The sequence below is a fragment of the Puma concolor genome, chromosome D3 (assembly GCF_028749965.1).
Source record: "Puma concolor isolate L17-30 chromosome D3, mPumCon1.1.hap2, whole genome shotgun sequence".
NCBI lineage: Eukaryota > Metazoa > Chordata > Mammalia > Carnivora > Felidae > Puma > Puma concolor.
The window spans coordinates 55,156,851-55,182,565 of record NC_141678.1 but is presented as its reverse complement, the minus strand read 5'-3'; the positions used below and the strand labels follow the sequence as shown (position 1 = coordinate 55,182,565).

At 37.5% G+C, this 25,715-nt stretch overlaps 1 protein-coding gene and 1 long non-coding RNA gene across 4 annotated transcripts in view; one reads left to right on the top strand and one right to left on the bottom strand.

Annotated features, from left to right (window-relative positions):
• Positions 1-978: 978 nt before the first annotated feature.
• On the bottom strand, positions 979-3,051 carry LOC147575577 (uncharacterized). The gene is made up of 2 exons (XR_015242527.1): positions 2,662-3,051; positions 979-1,259 (listed from the first exon to the last, which is right to left on the bottom strand). It is a non-coding gene; the product is annotated as an uncharacterized LOC147575577 (long non-coding RNA).
• Positions 3,052-3,170: 119 nt separating this feature from the next.
• Positions 3,171-25,715, top strand: part of CCDC178 (coiled-coil domain containing 178) — a 436,166-nt gene continuing 413,621 nt past the window's right edge. Inside the window, exons 1-2 of one of the 3 annotated variants that reach the window (XM_086682701.1) lie at positions 8,901-9,006; positions 10,204-10,268. The gene's annotated coding sequence lies outside the window, so the exon portion shown is untranslated. Of the gene's footprint in view, positions 3,188-8,896; positions 9,007-10,203; positions 10,269-25,715 lie in introns of those variants that run through there. The other 2 variants (XM_086682702.1, XM_086682703.1) reach the window with 2 other exon arrangements.

The window sequence follows — 25,715 nt, the reverse complement described above, 5'->3', positions numbered from 1 at the left end:
TCAGTGTGAATTACTTACAATATAAAACTGAATCAAGCTGCTGTAAAAAGTAATTTGATATAAGCAAATTGAATTTTGGAGAATGTCTTGCCAAACACAATAATGTTTAATTTAGAGAAATTGATATCATGTCACTTTTTCAGATATAATTAAATACTGGTTCCAACTGTCTATTGAGGACCCTGCTGGTCCATGTTAATACATCATTATTATCAATAAATAGAAGAATCCAGCTAATTCTCTATGGCAGGTGTGGTAATGCATTTATTTAATATAAAAGCAGCTCTAAATAGTTCTGGTGTAAGTTAAAAAGGGGGCCCAAACACTCTCTTGTTAAACCTAATTCTTGAAATGGTCTAATAGGGTCAGAGATAAATTAAAACAGTTTCATGCACAGATCTTAAAGACTAATTGGATAAAGGCTTATTAGGAAGAGAAAGCCATGAACAATTGGAGAACAAGTTTATAGTTGACATGTTCTCATACAATGGAAGACTGTTTAGATTTAACCATATATCTTCACAATATCTTTACTATTTTCTTTCTTCCTGAAGTACATCATCCAGTATGGGTCCGCTAATGATAAACTTTTGCTATTTCAAAATACGGTTTTCTTTGCTCTCATTCTTGAATGATAGTTTTGCAGGGAATGTATTTTTATTTGATCTATTTACTCTGTGTACTGTTGATATGTCATGCTGGTCTTTATCTTTTCTTGTTGCTATAGAAAAATCTGCTATTTCTGTTCTATTTTTGTAGAAAATCTGTTTTTCTATTTGCTAATAATATGACCTTATCTACCTGTTATTTTTTTATAATTGATCTGGTATTGATTTAATTTTACAGTGTCTGATTTCTGTCTTATTTGAACTTTGGCTACAATCCTTCCCTGAATTACTGAGATATTCCTGTATTTAAAAATCTCACTTTCGTTTATTCAACGTTAATAGGTGTTTTAGTTTTCTATTTCAAATTACCCCAAATGTAAAACCATTTATTAGCTCATAATTCTGTAGATCTGAAGCCCAAGAGAGGTTGACTGCTCAGAGATTTACAGGCCAAAATCAAAGGTGTTGGCAGGATGCATTCTCATTTGGAGCACAGTCCTCCTCCAAGTCTATGCAGATTGTTGGTAGAATGCAGTCCCTTGAGGTTGTAGGACTGAGGTCTCCATTTTCTTGCTGACTGTCAGCTGGGGTCACTCTCAGGTCTGAGAGGCTGCCTGCGCTCCTTGCCACATGGTCCCTCAATCTTCAAAGCTGATGATGGAGAATATGCCTTGTGTCAGATCCTTCTGATGTTTCAAATCTCTGACCCCAGGAAGAGGCCAGTTCCTTTTATTTTTTATTTTTTAATATTTTTAAATGTTTATTTATTTTTGAGAGAGAGACAGACAGACAGAGCATGAATGGGATAGGGCAGAGAGAGAGGGAGACACAGAATCCGAAGCAGGCTCTAGGATCTGAGCTGTCTGCATAGAGCCTGACGCGAGGCTCGAACTCACAGATCATGAGTTCATGACCTGAGCCAAAGTAGGACACTTAACTGACTGAGCCACCCAGGTGACCCGAGGCCAGTTCCTTTTAATAGTTCACCCAATTAGGTTCAAGCCACTCTGGATCGGCTCCCTTGTTAAAGTCAATTGTATCATATAGCAAGCTAATGAAAAGAATAAAATCCATCATATTCAAAGTCCAGAGGACTAGGCAGGTCATATATACCAGGAGGTAGGGTCCTTGGAATTCATCTCAGAATTCTGCCTATCATAATATATATATAGCAATTATCAATGAGTTCTAATCAATTAAGAGAAAACTGTCAAGAATGAAGTTTCTAGTAGGTAAAGTTTTGTTCTGGGGGAAAAATCTAGGTATTGTTTTAATATATTCACATAAATACTTTGAACCCTCATGAATATATATTTACTGGCATGCAAATGATTCATTTGGTTTAGATTTAACATTGTATTGCTAACATGTCAAATTTAAATAATTAATGGAAGAAGATGGGGAAGTGGAGGGTGCATTCTGGAATCTATCTTTTTTTTTTTTTTTAATTACAAAAAGAGCTCTGCTTCTGCATATATTAATTTAAGATTAAGACCTCTCTCTAATTTGCTTGTTATTGCTTCCTCTTTTACATCTATGGCTGGAATGATCTTATTCCAGGTATGGCCTTGCAGATTTCCCACCACTGTAAAGGATTACTAATTCAATTGCGTATTAAAGTAATAGATTTTGATCACTTAACCTTGGCAGGCCTTTGCCTGTTCTCAGTGTTGCCTGGAAATATGATTTGTCTGTGTAAGAATGCTAATTCTTATCCTGATGCTATATTTTAAACTATCTTTAGTTTATCATCTAGCGGTTGGTTTCATCCAAGAAGGCTAGCTGGTGACGCCCTAGTGTTTTTAAGGGCTATTTCAGGTCACAGTATTTATATTCCCTGAAGACGAAACAAATATTTTATGCTTTGTGAGACGGACCGTGCTTAAAAATTGGTTTTTATTAGAAATAGACCCTTACACAAATGGCTTGAATTCATTGCTTTCCCCACCTCAAGCTCCGGTCACACAGTTTTCCTTTTGTCCCTAATAGTTTGTTCAGGTTTTTCAATAGTAAAGTCACCTTAGAAGCAGCAACCAAAGCAAACGGAGCTTACCACTTAGAGTCTTTCTTGTTTTGTACCAAGGGGCAAGGAAACACGCTGGAAGGCTTCCCTTTGATAGAAATGATAACGAGGATACCAGAAACCGCCTTTGGAGAGTAGGAAACAAAGTCCTCCTATCTTTGAGTTGAAGGCTGTGATCCCTTGATTCTCGCAATAAGTACTGTAGGAAAGGTATTGACTCGGGCCCACACCTCCCTCTTCAGTAAAGAGAAGCAGTTTGGCCGGGCAAGTAGGTTACGAAAGGAAAAGCGCGCGGAGGTGGCCGCACGCGGGGGGGCCAGGCGCTCGAGCCCCCACGTGGGCTGGTCTGCGGCGGAAACGCAGAGCTGGCACACCACCCGCCTGGGAGGCCCAGGGAGCGCGCGCCCGGAGATCCGGAGCGGGCCGCCTCCCGCCCGCGGTTGCCCGGACACCGGGTAACAGACCCGGAGGGCCTCGGCCGGCGCCGCCGAGGCGGCGGAGTGGGCAGGGGCGGCGCTGGGAGACGGGCGGAGACGGGCGGAGACGGGCGGAGTCGGTGAGTCGGCGCTGCGCGCTGCTCCTGGCCGCCTGCACGGCTCCCCCGGCAGCATCCAGGCCTGCGCCCCAAGTTACACCCCGTTCGGGTCAATCCTTAATCAGTGTGGTAAGGCTGACACTCGGCGAGTTTGAGAAAAATCCCCGTGGCGTGGGGAAGGGGTGTAAAGTCTCCCTCCACTGGCCACCCAGCTGTACTTCACACTGTCTAGAACTGCATCCCTAGGCTCTTATTCTTTTAAAGTAATTATTTCTACCTTTTATTTTGCTTATAAGGCCTCCTTGTGGTGGCTCATGTAGTATTATTTTGAATTGCTATTTGTTTTTCTTTTGATATTTTATCTGTCCAGTGTCTGCCCAAATACTGCACACCCTATTTAGGGCTGGGAATTTTATTTGTCCTACAGCACCTCAAATAAGATGCTCCACAATAACACTTCCTTTCTACAGATGAGGAAAATGAGGCACACAGCTGATAGATGACTTGGCCAAGGCCTGAAAATTAGGAAGCTTAAAATCCAGGAGACTAAGGGTGTCCTCAACTTCCAATTCAAAGCATTTTCAATTGCTTTCTCGACATTCTTGAATGCTCAGTAAATATTTGTCAGTTGACTTGGTAACCTCCCAGGCCTACTTACTATTGCATGATCTGTCTGGGCATCTTGACCCAAATGTAGCATTCTAAGAGATATCCTCCCCCCCCCCCCCCCCCAGTCATTTCTTGGTCCTACTGTGGCAAATAGATTTTAGGACATCACTTACCAAAGTTAAAAACTCAAAGACAAATGAATGGCCAATTGTGAGACACATCCAACAACCTGAAGGATTTTGAGCTTTTAGTTTATGTTAAATTATACTCTAGACTTTATATGTGAGACTAGTGCACTTCTATCTTGAATGTATAATACTTCTTAATCCTGAATACATACTTCTCACTTTATTATTGCACTATTAAGGTTTTTATTATTAACCATATCCAGCTAATTTCCAGAACTATCAAAACTATGAGTCTGAACATTAATCTACCGATTTACCTGGGTTAAGTCCCATTATGTTGGTAACTGTCACAGTTCTTATACACAACCCAGCCTTTTCTCTTCTGCTCTTGCCTCAGATTGGACATAACCTCAGACTCAACTAACTTGTCACTAAATCCTCAGAGTTTGTTCTTTCTTCTCTATTCCCGATAGCAGTGAATGGAATCTGCATACACTCTTTCTTTTTCCTTCCAGTTATGGGCCTCATTCTCACACTGGCTTATTCCACTAGGCTAGAACTATGATTGCCAAGAGCTCTGGACTCATAAATTCCCAACCTTGTAGCTAACAATAAAATCTAAAAATGCCCTGGGATGAATCTCCTGGATCCCAGTTGGTTCACCTGCCTGTTCCTACAGCATCCACATTGGGGTTAGGACCACTAGAGTTGTCTGCAATCTATTGAAACATGTGGATGGAGTGGGCAAACAAGTTCTCAAAAGAAAGGGACCCTCTTTCTTTTTAAAGGAAGGAGAGTTTCTGGGAAAAAAACAAATAAAAACGGTACTTGTCTACCCTGAGTTTATCTAGGTATATGAAACTTAAGGTTAATGAGAATATTGACTAAAGAATTACTAAAATGCTAGACATTGGAATTCAGACAAAATGGAAAGCAGAAAAATGTATGGCAAGAAGGGAAAATAAGAGAGATTAAGCAGCTGGAACACTCAAAGTAGTCGAAGAATCTGTGTTGTGGTAATGATGTAAGGGAGAGAATTGGATTGATCACAAGCTTCTGGATTATATGCCTGGTGGAAAAGTAGTATATCCACAAGCAGATGGTCGCATGGGTGAGCCTTAATGATCATGATGTCTGTTTTTTCTGCACAATAATAACACTAATAAAAATATATGGAATTTCAAAATTGGTGCTGAACTTTTAGCCTCAGTTATAATGCTGTGGATACAAAAACCACGCAATGAAAATAAACAGAGGCTATTTATTCAGCGCTTACAATAGCAAGGGAGTCGCCACTATCATTTGTGAAGGGCAGAAACTCCAAGGGAGATAAGGGAGTGGGAACGTTTTCTAATGGGAAAAAAAGAGAAGACTTTATGCTCTGACTGGAGGCTGTTGCATGGGGAAGCTGGAGGTGGGCTAACCAGGAGCAAGATATCCTACGTGATTGGTTTGAAGGGTTTATCTGGCTTTCTCTGGTTGGTCCTGAGTTGTAAGTGCAGGCAGGTACTGGAGAAGCTGGCAGTAATTGACAAAGTCCTGACTGTTCCTGGCTGATTACTGCACAGGTGGTGGTTTGGCTTCCTAGGCTGGTTGGTTGTAGAGGTTGTGGGTTAGCATTCTGTTTTTACATATGGTCTGGCCTTTGTTGCTCTGTGTATTCAGTCTCTCAATGTTCACAGAAATTCACTTAGGTCAATTTAATTTTATCCTCCTATTAGAAAACTGAGGTATGGAGAGATTTGGACAGGTTAAGATTGTATTCATGAATATATAATTTGTTAGTGAACTCTCACTCACTGAACTTTTTATTATTTTTTTAATGTTTATTTATTTTTGAGAGAGAGAGAGCAAATGAGCAGGGAAGGGGCAGAGAGAGATGGAGACACAGAATCCAAAGCAGGCTCCAGGCTCTGAACAGTCAGCACATAGCCTGACGCGGGACTTGAACTCACGAACCGTGAGATCATGACCTGAGCCGAAGTTGGACGCTTAACCCACTGAGCCACCCAGGCGCCCCTCATTCACTGAATTTAAATCACGGCTTGTTAAACGCTTATTATATGCTGGTCAGTGGACTAAAAAGTTTGCATATGTATGTTATATTAATCCTCACACAACACTTTGAGACGTTACTGTTTTTACCATTTTCCAGAGGAGGAGACTGATGCTCACATACATGAAGTAGTCTTCTCAAGGTCATATAGCGGATAAGGAGCCCATCTGGAATTTAATTCCACATCTTACAGATTTAAAAGATACGTTCCTTGGCACTTGATTAAACGGTCTGATAATCTACTTTCATCACTCTATCCCTCTGTTTCACCTTAGTCTGTATCTATGAACATTACCATCTGGTCTCTTTTCCCGGGTACTTATAGGATGTTTATGTGAGCAGAGATAATTAAAAGACCTTTCAGTGTGAACTGAGGGGATTTAATCCATCATTAGGATGCCGGAAAAACTTTGGATGTAAGCACAAGCCAATGAAACGGATGAGGTGCCTGGGCATATGAAATCACATGGTGAAGGTGGAGGGATGATGAAATGGTTGAAAAGGCAGTGGAAGAATACAACCAAGAGGGTATGAGTACCTAAAATGGACTGCTTCTCTTAATAAACTAATGAAATACTTTGCATGGAAAATCAGTCAGTCAGATATCACTGATGGTTAGTAAGATGCTTCACAGACAAACTGGATAATATTTTTCTTTTAAATTTGTTTTGTGGAAATAAGACTTTATAAATTTTTTCCTGAAGAGAAAACTATCCTCAGGAATTGTAATTGTTGAGCCCCCAGATCACAGTTTTGACAAATTCTTTGACAGACTGACAAAGAACAGGGTATTTTTGCTAACATTATGCTAGCCAGTGTTAATTATGTGTTAATTACCTTTAGTGTTCCACTGCTTAGGGAACTCTGTTTACTGTCTGTGCTCTCAGAACAACTTTATTATAGGCAAAGGATATAGCATAGAAACAACAGAAGATATGCATGGAAAGGTGTCCAGAGATCACAGGCACATACTTCTTTATTCTCCCACCTCTGGGTCATACAGGTGCTCTTAGTCTGTACAGACAGGTCTGTAAGCACTATTGGTGTGCATCTGAACACTCTGCAGCAGGAAACCCAAATCTGCTCATGGTGGAGATCTTTTGTAATGAACTCCTCATGTAGATATATTCTAGCTATGTTTCCAGCTTTAACTTTGAAAGTTCCCCTCCCCCAGGCTCTATCGAAATTAGATGTAATTATAAATCCAATTATTATTACTAAACAGTGCTGGCAGGCTGATATATCCTGCTCTGAAACAACTCACAGACCCATGGTTTCAAAACATCATTTATCTTTAGTTTAATGCATTCCATAGTGTTGGCCAAGGGTCAGTAGCTCTGGAGATAAGCTGCAATTAATCCAAACAAGCTAAGATGAACCCATTATATGCATAGCCTATAGACATGGCAACTTTTAAACTAAATGCACAAGCCTTTTCCACAATAGAACCAGAAAACAAAATAAACATCCCTGCTTATATCTACCTATCAATTTGTGTACAGCTCTTTACATCCTGTATCAGTACATTTTCTGGAAAGAGTGGTCTGTTCATGCCTTTTCTTCTTTCTCATTCCTTCACTCCTGGGATTCCTGCTACCTAACTTTTGCTACTGTCTTAAGGTCATTTATGACCTGTTGCCACATTAAATGGACTTTTTCTTTCTAGTTTTTATCTTATTATGTAAGTTTTTGAAGCTCTTTAGGTTGTTGGCTCCTCCTTAAAATTATTTTCCCTTTGTTTCTATGATCCCATTTATTCTGTTTTCCCTGCAGATTTTTAAGAAATTGATAATGTTGTTTTCTTGGCACTCACTGCCAGCATTCCTTTCTTTGTCGTTGTGTGATCTCATCAAACTGCCAGCTCCACAATGATAGTACCAAAACCTCTGAGCTCATCTCAGATCTTCTCAAGAATATTGGACACCCATATAGCATTATAAAGCACCCATTTATAAACTTAAAATAGTCATCTTTCCTCTAAATCCTACCAGTTATTCCTCACATAGACCCAAATGAAGTTAATGGCATTGCCTTCTATTCATTCCCTCATGCCAGAAACTTGGGAGTTACTCTAGGCTCCTCCTTCTATTACCACATCCAATTTCTTATCAAATCATGCTGTTTGTGCCTCTTAAGTACCTTTTGGTACTTTCTTCTCCTCTCCATTTCTACTTCCATCTGGCTTAATTTTAAAATATTCACCTTGACTAGTAGTCTTCTTCTTGATTACTTTTTGCTCCAAATCATGCTCTCCTCCAATTAACCCTCTGGGATGGCACTGGATTGTGACTATCTATTCACTAATGTCTTTCCCCAAAAGGTTCTAAATGGTTAAAAAGGGGTCTTGTTTATTTTTGTGTCTTTAGTGCCTAGCATATAATGTATACTCAATGAATATTTTCTGAATGAATAAATGAATATAGATTTTAGAAAATATGTGTGGAAAATTATCATATGCTACTGACATGCTCTAGAACAGTGTTGTCTGATCTGAAACACTTTTCTACAATGATAGTACTGTTCCAGAATGCAGTGGCCACTAGCTACCTGTGGTCAGTGAGTCCTTCATGGCCAGTAGAGTCAAGGAATGGGATTTTTAATTTTAAAATTTAACATGGGTAGTGTCTTTAAGACACTAGGACAGCACAGCTCTAGAAAACAGGCTCAGAAATTTCATCATTGCCCTTCAAACTAAGATTCTGTTCTCTCACACAGAGTCCAACAATTCCATGCAAGAAATTTTTTTTTTGGCCATTTAACACATGCCAAGCACTGTGGCTTCAAAGAGAAAATAAATAATTTCTGCATCCAAAGATGCAGGAGTAAAATGCCAACTGGTAACTGGATTTGATTTCTGAAATGCTGATATCAGGGTACATTCTGAAGGGTTGATTTAGACAGTGGGAAAGAACATTTTATTTTTTTCTCCTCTTTCTCTTCCTTCTCCATCTAGATTCTGAAGTAGCAAATGGAAGTGGAATTGTCAAAATTATACTTCTGATGATGATGGGAACCATTGTGGATCCCACCTTATAGCCCTCGTTAAGGTGATGATGAACTTTTGCTGGTTTGACCTATTTAGTTTTCATTAAGTCTCCTCTCTTTTCTACCCTCTATTTTGTATCTGTTTGGTGTCTCAATTGCTTTTAGATTTATTAATTTCTTTGCATTTTATAATAATACACTGCCAAAGATGACCCAATATCATATCCCTCTGGCTCTAGACAATTCCACCAAATTGTATCATTTATTATGACTGGCTGTTTGTGGTGTGATAGCAAGTTTTCAATCAGTGTGACAGCATTTATAGCCAAGCTAATTTAGATTACTTAGCAAATATTATGCCATGAGATCATGTACAAAATTATATCAGTAGGACCTGAATATGTTGTATATAATGTATTTCTTTATCCACTGATTTGAACATTTCCATAGAAAACTGCAGTAAGAAGCTCTTGGCATAATTTCTTTGTAATAAATTCTGAATGCCGCCTATTACTTTTGATTTTCTTATTCTCCAGATGGTTACACATTTGCTCTCTATTTGTCTGTTATTTCACTAAGCACAGATTTCTTCCTGGGTGCTTTTATTTATTTATTTTTATTTACATCTTTGGTTTGTCTTGTAGCAAACAAAAACTGTTTCTCTTAACTGATAATTTAAGAATAAGAAAGGAAATTACTGGAAAGCTTAATTTTCCAGTGTGGCTTAACATTTCTCAAGAGCTATACCACTGGATGAATTTTGATTTCTATACTGAATATTAACAATTTAAATCATTTAGCCGTGAAAATCATATAATTCCTAGAAAACATAACAAAGTAATGCTTGTATTGAGATCTTGGCTAAATCACAGTAATTTAAAAAACCCAAATGTTTGTATTTTAAAATCTTTCAAAAGTGGAATCATGAATAGAAGACTTACTTTCTCCCCCATGGCAAAATGATAACCTCACAGTGACGTCCATTTTGATTTTCTTTTTCAAAAGTATAGGAAAGTATACCTTCCCATACAAAGAAATCTCTTGTGTTGAATTATTGGCCAGTCATGGAGTGGGAAGCTATTAAGGTACATTTCTGTGTAGAATGAAACATGTAATAGGAAACCTCAGTATTTTATTAAATTTTTTCAACTAACAGCTTAAAGCTGCAGTTAGAGGGAAATAAAGCTTCATTGTCAAGTTTCACCCTATTCTTCTTTATTTTCTGGTTAGTTGTAGTCTCATATTTTCCTTTCCCTCAGATGACTTAGTGGGCTCTGGGAAAGAACCTAAGAAGAGGAAAACTGAGTGAATGGTGGATGAAGGGGTGAGTGGCAGCAGTACATTACCTGTTTTCAATTTAGTGTTTGAAGACCTATAGGAGGGAGGGGAAAAAATGCATGACCTTTTGCCGAGGCCATATTCAAGGAAGAGTTAGTCTTTCGGTTTTTATTAAATTTTAACTTGGTAGCTCATATGAACTAGAATTCTTTCTTATTTAGCAACATATGCTTTGCATTAATCCAGTAGTTGCATTGTGGGGAAGATCATTTAGGGAATCTGGATGAATAAAAATCAGATACACTCTGGAGGCTCCATGCCAAAGTATGGATAATTCTTTTGCAAAAGCAGAAATATCAGCACTAAGTAACAGCTCTCAATAGAATTTTAAAAGTATCTCCCATGGAAAAAGTATCTCCTGTGGGAAAGCTCAGGATTCCTCTAAGATTATTCAGCCTTTAAACCCTACAAAGTTCATCACAACGACAGGCAGAATGAACAGTCTTGCATTAGAAGAATAAACAAAACAGATCTTGATGAGTGTTGTTAAAATTTCTAAATGAAGGTTAGTGAACAGAGTAGTTTCTTCATTATTCAAATATAACCTCAGAATAGTTGATAATATCAAAGGCTTTCTTACAAAGGCAATAAATAAACCTGTAGGAAGGTCATATTTTATGTACCTTAATACTACATTAATCAATGTAACTGAGCTGTCTTAACATTTAGTTCCTTAATAGACAAAAGACTTGAAAAATTTCAAGGCAGCTGCTTGTTGATATCTTTTAAAAAGCAATTAAATCAATTGGAAAAGGCAAACAATTTTCCAAAATATTTTTTACAGTTTCTCTTAGTAAAACACAATAAATGAATTAGTTATAGATAGAAACAGCATGGAGATAATGTGTTCCTTATTGCTATGTTCAGTCCTTCTTTAGGTAAGTTACTAGAATTGTTTTTCAAAAGAAGTTTGTTTCTTTGTTGCTGAGGATCCTACAGTGTGTAAAATTAGGAAGAAGAGCTCTTATTGGTATGTATACCTACGGATGTTGTATTGGGGGGTGTGTGTGTGTGTGTGCGTGTGTGTGTGTGTGTATGGAGAGAAGGTATGAAAGGGTAATACTAACATTAGGGCTGAAGAAATACATTACTGCCACTCCTAAGTGAAACCTATGGTTCCATTAGAACAACTTTTTCCACTAGTAATATACTATTGATGTAGATACAAACTGAGTTGTGTAAAGAATACCACACTTAAAATTTTCCTCTAAATTAACTGAATTCCAACTTGGTGGAATCACATCAGTTCAGCAAGAAATTTACCATTATTCATAATATACATTAATGTGATTATCTATGCATCATTATCTGTACATATACCAAAATTGTTGAAAACAAAGTTTACATTCTAGGTGGGAAAGAAAAAATATTTATAAGAAAGTGCTTATCTTTTTACATGGAATTACAGCAAAATAGCACATATAATCTAACTGTGACAGTGAGGCAATTTCAAGTTTAAGCTTACTTTGGTTAACAAATAGGTTCTTTGTGTCCGTGGGTTACAAATATTCTACATCCTCTAGTTTAATGACTAATGAAGATAAATGATTCATAATATGGTTACCTGAATTAAAAGAATTTCTAGGTAAAAGTGATTTTTCTTTACATTTCCTATTTCATTAAGTATGGTTGCCTGATTAAAAGAGGTTCCTTTTTAAAAAATTATGGTTTTCTTTATCAAAGAGAAATGTATATTATTTCTATTATATATTATTTTTCTCCCCTATAGGATTCAGCTAATATATCCATTCACAATATAGACATTCTTTTTTCAGTTAGCATGTCTATATTACCTTCTGCTATGTGATAAATTGATTCTTCTTACTTTACTATAACTTCTGCAGAAAAGTTTTATCATATTAATTCATGAAGACTAAACACTTTTTCTATATTAACTTGCTCTTTTTTCCCCAGTGTGCATGTGTGTGTGTCTAGAGGTTGTTAGTTCCAAGTTCTTTGCTCATTTTTTCTGTTTGAATATTTCATTTTTTTTCTCACCAATTTTTTCTATTTATATATTAAGCCAGAAACTTTTTGTTACTCTCATTTTAAGAATTTCTTCCTGATATGGGAGATTTTTTAATATAGCTGGATGGCTTTAAATTTTTATGGATTCATAGCTCTAGAACTCAGACACCTTTCTCATCTCATTTTTAAATAAAGTTTCCTCTGGCTGTTTGTTTTTTCGTTTACATCTAGCTTTTAATCTATTTGATTTTGAGCCTAATTCTATAGTCTCAGAGACTTTGTAATCATTTCCCCTGATTCTGCTAAAATCAGATTTACATTTTACCAATGATTGGGAAATACTGCACATTTCAGTCTTGTTTTAAAGTTCCTGTACATAATAGCACACTGAAGTGTCCTGAGAACTCTTTTCTTACTTTTGTTTTACCCGATGAACACTGGTTATAATACTTGCCTAGAGAATAGCATGGTGATAGACTGCAGGGCTAAATCCAGTTCTACTCGGCCCAGCTGTAAGACATTGGCAAAACAGGACCAGTAATTCTACCTACCTCATAGGTGGTAGTGAGAGTAAGAGCATATAAAGTATGTTTTAAGTTCAAGCTATCATTTTTGCTTTCTTTGCATCAAGACTTCTCTAGCTATTTCAGAAAGTTAGTAATAATATCTCCCAATAAATTGAAACTTTTGGAGTGCAGGAGTTGTGTCTCAAGATTTTCTTATATTCTTTAAAATCTCTATCAGAAATAGGCGGAAGTATTCAATAGTTATTGACAGTCTAAAAAAAGTAAAATGAAAGGTACATTCCTTCAGGAGCAAAAGCTGTCTTATAGTAAAATGAAATAGTATTTTCTAATTAAAGTATTTCTTCCATAAGAGTTTTGAGGCTTCAAATGTATAAGTATTTGCTGTTTTACATTTTAGACATAATGTAGTCCTTGAATATGAATGAATTAGTACTTTATATTTTGTCTGCAAATGTAAAATGTAAAACTGTTTGATGTGAAATAGCAACTTAATACGTGATATTGACCTATGAAATAATTTAACACTGTAAAAGTTGATTTGAATTGTCATTCTTTATGTCTTAAGTAATTATCAGAAGGTGAAAGGTTCATCTCTTAGACAAATTCAGAGTATGACATATGATTTCTTTGTGAATATATGTGTGGAAACTGACTTTTTCAGTTCTAATTTGATTTGTAGAGAAAGATGATATCTAATCTTTCTGAAAATGTATTTGGCTTTAGTAAAACCATGAGATGTAATATTTAATGCATCTTTAATCTGTTGGATGTAATACAAACATAATATAAAGTCAATAGAACTTCATCAAAAAAAGAGAGAAGAGATTAGGAATCAGAAGAATAGAGTTTAAAGATTTATAATGAAATTATTATCTATATGTGTGGGAAAGATGTGGAAAATATGCATTTTTTGCAATTTTCGTTGCCATTTTGCAATCTTTCCACATTTCCACAAAATATATAGTCTATATATCATATATTATATATACATATTATAAGATATAATATGTTATAATATATATAATATATATGATTTAATATAATTATAATATATAATATATGAAGTATGTAATATAATATAATATATAATACAGGTAATCTATATGTTATATAATAAAGAATAAAAGATTAGAAAAAAGATGGTCTTTGTGAAAGCAACACACAAGGCAGGAGTTATTCTTTCTTCTATCACTGTTGTGGCATTATAAATTTTCAAGGATTTTAAAAATTTTGGAACTCGGGTTAAAATGGAAGTCAATATTTGATAAATGCATATTGAGTAAGATTATCTGTTTTTAATGGTTGAGCTTTGTTTGACAAACTTTTTTTCATCGTTTCTTGAAATAACTTTGAAAATAGTTGTCAGGAATGATTATAATGATTGCATCTTCATGATTTATTTATTCCAAAACTGAAAGTTTGTACCTCTTAATCCCCCTAACCAATTTCACCCATTACCTTACCCACCTCCCCTGTGGCAAGCACCAGTTTGTTCTCTGTATTTGAGAGTCTGGCTTTGTGTTTGTTTTTGTTTCCGTTTGTTCATTTTGTTTTTTAGATCCCACATATAATCACAGAGTGACGATCCCACAATCGTCACAGAGATGAAAGGTACAGCATAGGGAATATAGTCAATAATACTGTAATTACCTTATTTGATGACAGATGGTGACTACACTTATCGTGGTAAGCAATGAGTAATGTATAGAACAGCTGAATCAATATGTTGTTCACCTGAAACTAATATTACATTGTATGTTAATTATACTTCAGTAAAAAAAGAATGATCATAATGATTGCATATTGAAAACTGAGATGTTTTTCCTTGAATATGTGATTGGAATATTGACCTATACTTTATTATAAATATGAATCTTTTCTATGTTTAAGGTAAGATTGTGCTACTTCACGAGAAAATGTCATCTGTAGGGTTTTTATAAATATATATAATACAATTATTTTGTTTTCTGTTATTAACAATAAATCTAACTTAAATTTTTATAGTCACATTTCATTCAGAAATTTCCCACTGTTCACTATCCTTATCTTGTTACAATCAGTTTTTTTTTTGAGTTTTTACTGTGTTGCACTTTGACTATAAAAACTAAATAAGACAACGTCCTTGTCCTCTCACATCTCATAATTCAGTGGGAAAAAAACACGTGCATAATTATTTAAGAAATTCTATAAGTACAATATGTTACTGAAGTAATAATAAAGTACATGGAGGAGTAAGTAAATTTGTTTTGTGGTGAGAAGTAAAAGGAGACATCATATTAGACACCTAAGGAAGGTAGAGTAAAAAAAAATGTGTAAGGGAATGGCAGCCTGGAAGTATATGGCTTGTTTTGATGACTTATGTTATGGCTAGAATACGGAACGTGTGGTAAAGAGGCAAGGGGTGTGAGGAATACACCAAGGAAAATTTTTATTGTCTTGTGGACATGTAACTTTTAGACCTTGTGTTAAAATTTGTTGGTATTAACTAAAATATATATAATCAAATTGGTGAGTACCTTGATGGCACAGAAGATGTCTCATTCTTTTGTATCCTAAACAAGTAGCACAGTGACATAAACAATACATACTCTAAAAATTGCTAAACGAATCAATGAATGGCTAAAATGAAATAAATCAAGCATTATCAACCATCAAAGTGGATCTTAGAAGATAATGCAGTCCAGTCTCTTAGACTTTTCCAAATCTTTCCTATATAATACTTAATAAATGATTTTATAGTTTATCCATAATCTCTTTTATTTACATAATGCTTTCTACCTCACAATATAGCTTTGTTCACTGTTGGAAAAACTCAAATTGTTAGAAACATCTCTGCATGATTGCCAAAATATTCTGTGTAGAATCACAGCTTGTTAGTCTGCCTGCCATTTTTGGAATAAAGCCCCTGGGAATGTCTGTTTAGACTTATTTCCCTATCCTTTCCCTCACCCTACCATCTGCAACATTATAGTGAGGGCAGCTATGCTGACGGTAGCCTCATCCTTGGCCATAACAGTGGCCAGGAATGGAGATCAGACTTAAGCTAGCACAATAATAGTACCCTGACCTCCCAGCAACAATTGATAGGCACTTGGCCCAAGTAAGGCTAATTAAAATCCCTCCAAACATAACTGGAATCCAATTTGAGAAAGAGCTTCACTTCGGTGGCTGAAGTTCTATAGTAACAGTCTCAGGAAATGTCATCAGAGAAGATTTCTGAAACATGGAAAAGTCAAGTTGCAGAAAGAAAACTAGAATGAGTATGAAAAGAGTGTTGGAGGCCAAGACAGAATGCTGATGGCATCTGAGTACCTGTATTCCTGCTTATGTTACAGATGGACTGCTGATACTCCCCACTAATTATCTAGTATCTTTTCCATAAATATTTTTTTATGTTGTATTGTTTGCTTTTTTGGGGTTTTTGTTTTTTGTTTTGCTTAAATTGAGTTTTCTTAAATGCAACTAAAGAAGAATTAATATAATTGGCAATCTGGTTTAGACATTTTAGATCTTTAGTCTCAGTCACTACTGAGTTGGTCAGTCCTCTGCTCAGTCAAGATCAAATCTCTGATTACTGACTTTGGCCAGGATGCTGACTCTGATTCCTGTTTGCTTCCTTGTTATGGTTTCCATCTGAAATGTCAGTTACATTATGGGTTTAAAAATTGGAAAAAGCATTCACATTTTTTTAATGTTTATTCATTTTTAGAGAGAGAATAAGAGAGAGAGGGGGCGAGCATGTGCATGCATGGGGGAGGGGCAGAGAGAGAGAGGGAGACAGAATCCAAAGCAGACTCTGCACTTTTGGTGCAAAGCCCGATGGGGGCTCGAACCCATGAACCATGAGATCATGACCTGAGCCACTGAGGTACCCTTATTTATTTTTAACATTTCAACAATTTATGTAGTATTTCCTGTTGTCAAGCCTTTTAAAATCTTCTTTGTAAAAAGAATGTTAACTTCTAACCATTATTGTGTATATTTAAATTATTATAAAATAAATCAGCTGAATTAAAGATAAATCCAGTAAGAATAAACAAATAAATATGTTTTCCACAATTACTGGAAGGCTATCCATATGTTTGCACTGATTACTGAAAAGAATGTGTGAGGTAATCATGGATGCTAAGATGACTTAAGATACTCTAAAGTTGCTTAATATTTTCATGAGGATATGAAAGAATAGGAAAATAGCACATTAATTTCATAGCCTTATCAAAACCATGAAAATAACATAGATGAAAAGAAACAACATCTTACAAAGACGAAGTATATAAATATATTTATTAGCTTTTAGAAGAGTATATGGTACAATCATTGGCTTTAAGGCTTTAATTTTTCTGAGTGTTTAGGATGAGTTTCTAAATTGTCTGACTAATGACTTTTGCTATTGTTTGTGGATTTGAGCAGTGGGTGATCCAAACTGATTTATATGCTTATTTCTATTAAAAATAAATGTTTTCAACTAGGAACACTGAAATAAACTGGGAGAAGATCCTTGTAATGCATTAATAACAAAGGACTATATCTAGAACTATTGAAGGTTAAAAAAAAAATAACCTACAACCCAGAATGTACTTTACCATGTGTATACACCAGAGATACTCTAACATAGGACACAAAGACAAGTATGTAAGAAACCTACAGTAGGGGCAGGGGCACTTGGGTGGCTCAGTGGGTTAAGTGTCCAACTTCAGTTCAGGTCATGATCTCAAGGTTTGAGTTTAGGTCCCACATTGGGCTTTGTCCAGACAGCACAGAGCCTGCTTGGGATTCTCTCTCTCTCTCTCTCTCTCTCTCTCTCTCTCTCTCTCTCTCTCCCCCCCCTTCTCTCTCTCTCAAAATAAATAAATAAGCTTTAAAAACCTTATAGTAGATTTGGTTATAATAGTGAAAATATTTGAAAACAACTGAAATGATCATCAATAGAACAGTGTACTAAAACAGTAGTATTCTATACAGCAGTGAAAAAGAACAAAAGACACCTAGGTATAAAAACATAGATAAATCTCAAAAATTTCCTAAACAATAAAAATAAGATGTAGAATGATTTGTAGAGTATAATATCATTAATTTAAAGTTGTAAAACTCTGAATAAATATGATACAGTATATTGTTTTGAGATACATAGGTAATAAAAATAAACTGGAGCCATGGGGATTATAATTTTGATGGTTGTAATTTTTGGTGAGGAAGAGGTAAAATGTGACCCCTGAATAATAAAATGAAATTTGAATGATATTGTTAACCACTTATATCTCAGTCCACATTGTAGAATACAAGGTGTTTACTTTTATGTTGCCATGTAATATTTCACATTAAGAATATTTAAAACAAGTACAAATAAAATTATGAGAGGAAATAGGTAAAGTGAGAGGGTTTTCTGTCCAGAAAGAGAAATAGCTCAGAAATCTTGTTTTAGCAATGAGGAAGTAAACAAATTTTGAGGAATATGGTGATTTGCTAAGATGCCAGCCTAATGTGGTGAAACAAAAGCCTTGTGTAATATGCTGGGCAAGTATGGAAACAAGTAAAAATTCTAATCAAAACCTTAATAACAGAACCGATGCCAGAAATCTTGAATAGATGGAGGGGAAGGTGACAGTTCCATGCCAAATCTATAAACTATAAACTGATTGCAGGTATTTCATTCTTTCATACATGTATTTTTCATTCATGCGTTCTTTCTTTTTCAACAAGACTCTGCTGAATCTTCCTATGTGGAAGGCACTGTAGTAGATCTGTGCTGTCCAATATAGTAGCACCTAGCCATATGTAGCTATTTACATTTAAATTAATTAAAATGTAACAAACAGGGGCGCCTGGGTGGCGCAGTCGGTTGAGCGTCCGACTTCAGCCAGGTCACGATCTCGCGGTCCGTGAGTTCGAGCCCTGCGTCGGGCTCTGGGCTGATGGCTCAGAGCCTGGAGCCTGTTTCCGATTCTGTGTCTCCCTCTCTCTCTGCCCATCGCCCGTTCATGCTCTGTCTCTCTCTGTCCCAAAAATAAATAAACGTTGAAAAAAAAAATGTAACAAACAAACAGAGAAACAACTCCTGGATTATGTAGCAAGATTTCAAACGATCAATAGTGATTCCACATGATCATATGGCTTGGCTAGTATAATGCATGCCATTTTGGATAGCATGGATTTAGAACATTTTCATCACTGTAGAAACTTCTATTTAATGCTGCTGTTAACCAATGGTAGGAGTACAGCAGTGAACAACACAGATTTTGCCTTCTTTTTTAAATTTTTTAAAAAGATTAATTAATTTATTTTTGAGAGAGAGAGAAAGTACGAGATAGAGAAAGAGAGAGAAAGGGAAAGAGAGAATCCCAAGCAGGCTCTGCACTGTCAGCACGGACAACGTAAACACACGAACCGTGAGATCATGACCTGAGCCAAAGTCGATACTTAACCATCTGAACCACCCAGGTGCCCCCAGATTTTGCCTTCTAACAGAAAAGAGGAGACAAAGGAAGAGATTATAAAACTGTATTATCATGTTAAATAATAATGAGTCATTAGAAAAAATAAAGCACAGTAAGTGGATATACAGTAAAGGGTATGTTTGATGAAGTGGTTTTCATAAGGAATCATAACTATGGAAAGAAAGGCATTTCTATTTATTGGGAGGGGGGTGAACCAAGAAATGTGTGGCTTCATGAATGACAAGATAAACAATCGTTTTAAGATGACAGCACAAAAGAGAGCTTTAGTAAGATAAGAGTTTTGATTTGTAATCGGAAATAATAAGTCAAGAGGAAGGATGTTATGAACTCTCTAGCACAAGTAGAGGGATAAGACAAACCAGTAGAGGGCTACCCCTACGTTGTCAGAACAGAAGGAGGCCGTGAAAGCACAGATGTGTTTGGTTTGTAGGTTTGGTGAGAGGATATTAAAATTTAGATCCTATTCCTTCTATTTTCTCTCTGAAGTAGGAGGTGATATCTTTAAAAAGAGAGATTGGAAATAAGAGTTTAAGAATGAGTATGTTTGAAACAACTGATGTCTACACTTTTTTAGCCTGAAATTAATATTTCTTCTTACCTACTCTCCCATTCTTATGACTCTATTCCTCTTCATAACCCAATTGATAGAATCAAATTCTCTATTCATTTTTCTCTAAGTGGAACCCACTACAGCTTTGATAACCTAGCTCATTTCAGTCACCACATCTATAATTCTCTCATCCTCTCTTCCAGTAACCTTATATTCTATCTAATGACACAGCTCATGTCCTATCTTTTCAGGAATCTTTCTTTGGTAGTAGTATACTGATAAATGTTTGACAACCACCTCTCAGAACAAACACAAAAACGAAACCTCATTTCTGGTGTTTGCTGATTCCATGGTATAGATTTTGTCACCATGGTTGATTTTAAGCTACTACAAGTCCCTAACTGGCTTGCAAAAGTATTGAAAATTTAGCAGCCAGATTTCTGACAAGACCTGTGAAGGACCTGCAATTTTGCTCTATTGGCAAGTTAAGAAGCTAGCCTGCCATGGTGATGAAAACAGCTTGAGGGTTCCAAGCAGTGACCAGGTCCAAGGATTGAATGTTTCGGATAAAAGTTAGCTGAGACGCTATATAGACTTTTTGTGGTTGTTAATTTACCCTTTTGCATTAGGATTGGTTCTAGAGTTAATTACTACCTACAGGTACTGTTTCTGGGTCATTCTAAATCATTCCTGACTCTAGGACCTCTGTAGCTCTTCCTGGATAGCGCTTCCCTGAAAGCTTTTGGCACATTCTCTCCATTCATTATAATCAGACATCACTTTCTCAAAAAGGACTTCCCCTTGGAATACTGCTTAAAATAGACATTCTCCCACCCTCACACCTCCTCCAGGGACTGCTCTAGTTGTGTCCTACATGTTGCAGTATGTTTATATTTGTCCAGATTTTTTTTTCTAAGTTCCATTGTGATGTATTCTTCCATATAGTTCATTTATAATTTATTTCTTAATTTCCACAAGCATGGAGATTTTCTAGGTATCCTATTTTTCTTTATGGTTTTATTTATTTCAAGCCTTTTACTTCAAAATAATTATAAAATCACAGGAAGTTGCAAAGAAACATACAGGAAGGTTTTGTGCCCGTTTCAGCCATCATCCCCTGGTGTTAACATCACAGGTAACGATAGTACAACATCAAAAGCACAAACTGTAAAGCTCATTGATTCACCAGCAATACCTGCATTTTTTTTCTGTATAAGTGTGTAACTCTATGAAATTTTATCACATGTGTAGCTTTGTGTAAGCACCACTACAATCAAGATACTTACTTGTATACATCACAACATTTCCCTGATCTCCATCCCCAGGCAACTGCTGATCTGTTCTCAATCACTATTACATTATTTAATGGATAGCAATGAAATCCTGTGGGGCACCTAGGTGCCTCAGCCTGTTAAGTGTCTAACTCTTGGTTTTGGCTCAGGTCATGATTTCACAGTTTGTGAGTTTGAGCCCTGCATCAGGCTCTGTGCTGACAGTGAGGAGCCTGCTTGGGATTCTCTCTCTCTCTGGCCCTCCCCCACTTGTACTTTCTCTCTCTCAAAATAAATTAAAAAAACTTAAAAAATGAAATCCTGCAATATATAACCTTTTGAGGTTGTTTTTTTTTCAGTCAGCATAACTAATCTGGGGTTCATCCAAATTGTTGCATATATCAATAAAGAGTCTTTTCCTTTTTATTGCAGGGCTATATTCCATGTTATAGATGTACCACAATTTGTTTCACCACTCACCCACCGAAGGACATTTGGCTAGTGTGCAGGTTTTGGCTAGTGTGTTTTTGCTTTTGTTTCCCTTGCCTGAGGAGACCTATCTAGAAAGAAAGTAGTTGCTACAGTGTCAAAGAAGGTACTGCCTGTGTTCTCCTCTAGGATTTTTATGGTTTCATGTCTCACATTTAGGTCTTTAATCCATTTAGAATTTATTTTTGTGTATGGTATAAGAAAGTGGTTCAGTTTCATTCTTTGGAATGCTGCTGTCCAGTAGGTTTTGGCGAGTTTAAACAAAGCTCCCATGAATATTATGCAGAAGTTTCTGAGTGAAAATAAGTTTTCATTTCTCTGGGAAATATGTTCAAGAGTACAATCGCTAGGTTATATTGGAAGGCCCACTTTTAGTTTTAAAAAGAATTGCTGAACTATCTTCCAAAGTAGCTTTCTCATTTTACATTCTAACCAGCAATGTATGGATGATGCAGTTCTTCCACATCCTTGCCACTACTGGGTGTTAAAACTATTTCTTGTTTTAGCCATTCTGCTAGGTATATAGATATGTCACTGTGGTTTACATTGCACTTCTTATTGCTGGGCAGGGGTGGGGGTTCCAGATCCCCATTAGGCCTCCACTGACTTTTAGCTGGGAGAGGTAGGAGTGCCTAGCTACTCCTTCCTATATGGGCTCCACCGAACCCATGTAGAGGGTGCAGCCTCACTCCTGCTGGGTTGTGGCGGAAGATGTGATTCACCATTAAGCCTGTGTTGACACTGTCCCAGTCCTTCGTTATTGCTGCTGGGAGGTATGAAGTCCAGGCTCCCCACTCAGTGTTCGTTGACAATGAAAGGGGAGAGGCTTGACTCTAACCAGTGGGGGGGGGGGGGGGGAGGTCCTATATTCCTACCTGGCTTCCTCTGACATCACCCCAGCAGGAAGATTGGAGTGCCTCAAAACCACCTAGCAAGGGTGGCTCCTTACTCAACCTTTGAGGGGCCACAGTTTTGTCTCTGGTGTTTGGCTAGAGTAGAGCAGTTAGTATCTAAATGTTTTCTTTCTTGCTAAGCTCCCTTTTCCCAGTCCCTTTGCTAGAGAGGGCTTCTGTTGGAGATTTATTTGATCTGCACCCACTGGTATTTCTGGGTTGCTGGTTTCTTCAGCTTCAAGTCAAGGATATATAAGACTAAAACAAAATCTTGGAAACTCATTACCTCATTGTTTCTCTGGTTCCAAGGTGCCTATCCAGGCTGCCTACAGTCTCTCCACCTTTCAAAGTCATCTCATGTTTGTTTTAGAGATAACAACTAGAGTTTTTGTTGTACTCAGGAGAGGGAATAGGGATAAGTACATCTACTCCATCTTTCTGGAAGCGAGGTTGAGAGCACTGACTATTATGCTTGCCTCTGTACTTTCCATCTTTTTATTACTGCATGCTTCCTTCAAGATCATTGTTTTTCTGAATCTCTTTTACTAATTCTTCAGCTTTGTCATATCTGCTTTTAAGTTTACCAGTGAGTTTAGAATCACAGTCCATAGTTCAAATCTGCAGTTGTCAACTTCCATAATCTTTACTTCTGAAATTTAAAAATTTAATGTTATATTTATAAGCATGTTGATAGTAATTCAGGGATTGAGGGAAGATGGTGGCGTAGGAGGACGCTGGGCTCACCCCACGTCCTGCTGATCACTTAGATTCCACCCATATCTGCCTAAATAACCCAGAAAACCGCCAGAAGACTAGCAGAATGGACTCTCTGGAGACAAGCACAGATAAGAGGCCCATGGAAGAGCTACGGTAGGAAGGGCGGAGAGGCAGTGCATGCTACACGGACTGGTGGGAGGGAGCCGGGGTGGTGGAGGTACAGCCCGCCCAGCAAGGCAGAGCCCCTGAAGTCTGGCTTGCAAAAGCAGAGGGGCCAGACTCTGCAAGTTCTGACAGCCAGTGGGACTTAACATCTGGAATGTTAAAAGGCAACAGCTCTGCTCAGAAGGAGAGTGGGAGGGCGAGAGGACACCAGGAGGGAGAGGTGTTGAGCCCTGGAAGACAGAGCTCAGCTCAGCGGGGAACAAAGGTGCTGGCCAGCGCCATCTCCCTCTCACATCCCCCAGCCGAAACCCCAAAGGGAACCAGTTCACCGAACCTGCTTGCACCACACAAACACCCAACGCTGTGCTTCTGTGGATCCAACCCTCCGACGGGTCAGCCTCCCTCCCGGTGCTGCAGGGCCCCTCCCGCAGGGGACCACCAATGGCAAAGAGCTAAGCCCGCCCCTCCCACCCCTGTGCACCTTGTGGATCCACCCCAGCTAATATGCCAGATCCCATTGAAGCAACACCACAAGCCTGGCGGTGTGCAAGTAGCCCAGACAGGGGCCACACCACTCCACAGTGAGTCCTGCCCCTGGGAGAGGAGAAGATAAGGTACACACCAGTCTGACTGTGGCCCCGGCAGTGGGCTGGCGGCAGACATCGGGTCTGACTGCAGCCCCGCCCACCAACACAAGTTACTCCGGACAGCACAGGGCAAGTGCCCTGCAGTTGGGAGCCACCCCAAGGACTACCCAAAATGACGAAATGGAAGAACTCTCCTCAAAAGAAACTCCAGGAAGTAGCGACAGCTAACGAATTGATCAAAAACGATTTAAGCAATATAACGGAACAAGAATTTAGAATAATAGTCATAAACTTAATTGCTGGGCTTGAGAAAAAGTATAGAGGACAGCAGAGAATCTATTGCTACAGAGATCAAGGGACTAAGAAATAGTCATGAGGAGCTAAAAAATGCTATAAATGAGGTGCAAAATAAAGTGGAGGTGACCACAGCTCAGATTGAAGACGCAGAGGAGAGAATAGGTGAATTAGAAGATAAAATTATGGAAAAAGAGGAAGCTGAGAAAAAGAAAAAAATCCAGGAGTATGAGGGGAGAATTAGAGAACTAGGTGATGCAATCAAACAGAACAATATCCATATCATAGGAATTCCAGAAGAGGAAGAGAGAGAGAAAGGGGCTGAAGGTGTACTTGAACAAATCATAGTTGAGAACTTCCCTGATCTGGGGAAGGAAAAAAGCATTGAAATCCAAGAGGCACAGAGAACTCCCTTCAGATGTAACTTGAATCGATCTTCTGCACGACGTATCATAGTGAAACTGGCAAAATACAAGGATAAGGAGAAAATTCTGAAAGCAGCTAGGGATAAACACGCTCTAACTTATAAAGGGAGACCCATAAGAGTAGTGGCAGACCTATCTACTGAAACTTGGCAGGCCAGAAAGGAATGGCAGGAAATCTTCAATGTGATGAACAGGAAAACCATGCAGCCGAGAATCCTTTCTCCAGCAAGTCTGTCATTCAGAATAGAAGGAGAGATAAAGGTCTTCCCAAACAAACAAAAACTGAAGTAATTCATCACCACTAAACCAGCACTACAAGAGATCCTCAGGGGGATTCTGTGAGTGAAATGTCGCAAGGACCACAAAGTACCAGAGACATCACTACAAGCATGAAACCTACAGACATTACAATGACTCTAAACCCATATCTTTCAATAATAACACTGAATGTAAATGGACTAAATGCTCCAACCAAAAGGCATACAGTATCAGAATGGATAAAAAACAAGACCCATCTATTTACTGTCTACAAGTGACTCATTTTAGACCTGAGGACACCTTCAGATTGAAAGTAAGGGGACTTGGAAGTCAAAAGAAAGCTGGAGTAGCCATACTTATATCAGACAAACTAGACTTTAAATTAAAGGCTATAACAAGAGATGAAGAAGGGCATTATATAATAATTAGAGGGTCTATGCATCAGGAAGAGCTAACAATTATAAATGTCTATGTGCTGAATATGGGAGCCCCCCAATATATAAAACAATTAATCACAAACATAAGCAACGTTATGGATAAGAATGTGATAGTTGCGGGGGACTTTAATACTCCACTTACAACAATGCATAGATCATGTAGACACAGGATCAACAAAGAAACAAGGGGCCTGAATGATACATTGGATCAGATGGACTTGACAGATGTATTTAGAACTCTGTATCCCAAAGCAACAGAATATACTTTCTTCTCGAGTGTACATGGAATATTCTCCAAGATAGATCACATACTGGGTCACAAAACAGCTCTTCATAAGTATAAAAGAATTGGGATCATACCATGCACACTTTCAGACCACAATGCTATGAAACTTGA